We start from the raw sequence: 2,184 nt of genomic DNA, 5'->3' as shown, positions 1-2,184 counted from the left end.
CATTAAGTATATTGCTTTCACCTATACATAGCACTTTAAGAAATTACGCTCCTTACCCCTGCTTGATGCACTTTTATAGTGCTGTTAATGAATTAGTCTTCTAAATACACTTTAAACGTATTTAAAAGTTTTATGTGCTGTATTTATTGCAAAGCTCCTGGTACACTGAAAAAGTATATGCAAGTATCTTCATAACCTTCTTTTGAAATTCTTTCATATTCATTGAGTAAATGGCTAAACTAGCAGGTAAATAAATTGCATAAGTTACTGACTCTGTGCCTGTAGACACCAGAGGCAAATGGTCATTAATGACTAATTAATTTATTCTGTGGAGCTTATCATTCTGATAATGGATAATGTGACTCTCTAAATTCAAATTAATTTCCATTGCTTTCTAATAGCATAATTTTCCTTTTATATTTATGAAACACATTTGTTTCATAGATAAACAAATGTACATTAGGCTGTATCAAGAAACACTAAAAACCTGGCTTCTCTTTCTTTTCGTGTACAATTTAGTATTTTGAAAGTGTTCTCCTCCTTTACTTCTGTGTCCCTTGTCAACATTTGAAGACAGCCAGTGTGCACTGTCATTTCTTTTACTTAATAAGTGTACTTGTGAGTCTTTCAACATTTTCTCATTGAGCAAGTGTAAATGTTAAGAGCAGCTCTGTTGCTTCCAATTGTTGCCGAGTGGCTGCGAGTTGCTGGATTTACCTGGATGAAAATATCAAAGAGAGTGTAAATGTTGTTGGTATTTCCCCTAATGTTTTCTTTAAGAAAATATTAAAAGTTAGAGGCACAAGTTCTAACATTTAATTTACTTACATTTCAAAGTTATTCTCTGAGCAACAGTCATTATATTTACTTGCTCTTCATTTTTACATGTCCTTCCTCTTTATTAACAAAAAGTGCCAACTGCTTGCTCGGAGTTTAAAAATTAATTTCTAATCTCATATTTTTGAGATGAGTGTTCTTTAAAATATTTTGTAATATTTACTTAAAGTATAAATAGATTGAGATACATTAATTGACTCTGAATTGACCAGATCAATTTCTGTCTTCTAAAATAGACATGTGCCATGATTTCTTTCCCCAAAGTTCCATTAAAAATTCTTAGCTTGACTTTCATTGGCCCGAATTTTATGATAAACTCATTTCTGACTTAATCTCTGTGGATGGGGCTGTGATCAATGTAAACCTGGGTCACATGACCGTGGCTGGTGCTAAGGGCTAGTTTAGATAAGCCTTACCTAAACCATATGTGCTAAGTATGGAAGAAGGGGATGTAGTTCAAGGAGTAAATTAGTACCCAATATTAGGTGCTGCCTTGACATCTGAAAGCAGGTAGGCCTTGAATAGCCAAACCGTAATATTTTATATCAAGAATTTCTCAGGCATATTTGGTACATAATACATTTTTTCATGTCATTTATTAATATTTAATAAAACTATTTAATAAGATATAACACTTTGGAGAGATGATATATTCTTCACTTATGGAATGCTATGTTTTTAATACTTATTTAGAATGCCATAGGAATATCTTAAATCTTAATAATTTTAATAATTCTATTGAATGTAGTCATTACAAATGGATATTGTATAATGACTGAGAATTATTATTATTTTTTATTTTTATTTTTTATTTTTTAGGCAAGGCAACCCTTGGTCGACCTCATAGATTGCAAGGACCTTGTCAGCTTACAATTCCTTTTTTAAAAAGTTTTTTTATATTTTACGCCCACAGCACCTGGTCTTCCTAGGTGGTCTCCCATCCAAGTACTAATCAGGCCCGACCCTGCTTAGCTTCCAAGATTAGTTGGGATCGGGCTTGTTCAGAGTGGCATTGCCATAGGTGTCTGAGAATTATTTATGTGTTGCTTTCCTTAAGAGATCTACACTAGAAGGAAGATTAGACTTAAACATCTCAAATTATATCAACTATTTAAGTTGAATTTCAGTTCTTTTGTTCATTTCTCTAGATCCTTTAAATCCCTTAAAAGCTGTTTCTTCCTTTATATAATTTGGGAATTTAAATACAATTCTTATAAAACCAGAAAAATTACTGAGATAGTTATGTCTCTTTTCATCATAAACCATTGGTGAAATAAGATTAACCTGAGACTTTCTGACCTACAATACTAACATATTGTAAAAAACATATTACAAATTCTAATTTCT

General features: G+C 31.8%; 1 pseudogene; it reads right to left on the bottom strand.

Annotated features, from left to right (window-relative positions):
- Positions 1–1,741: 1,741 nt before the first annotated feature.
- LOC112483373 lies at positions 1,742–1,860 on the bottom strand (annotated as a pseudogene).
- Positions 1,861–2,184: the final 324 nt, after the last annotated feature.

Source organism: Pteropus alecto, unplaced genomic scaffold, assembly GCF_000325575.1.
Source record: "Pteropus alecto unplaced genomic scaffold, ASM32557v1 scaffold24, whole genome shotgun sequence".
Taxonomy (NCBI): domain Eukaryota; kingdom Metazoa; phylum Chordata; class Mammalia; order Chiroptera; family Pteropodidae; genus Pteropus; species Pteropus alecto.
This window is presented reverse-complemented; position numbering and strand designations above follow the sequence as displayed.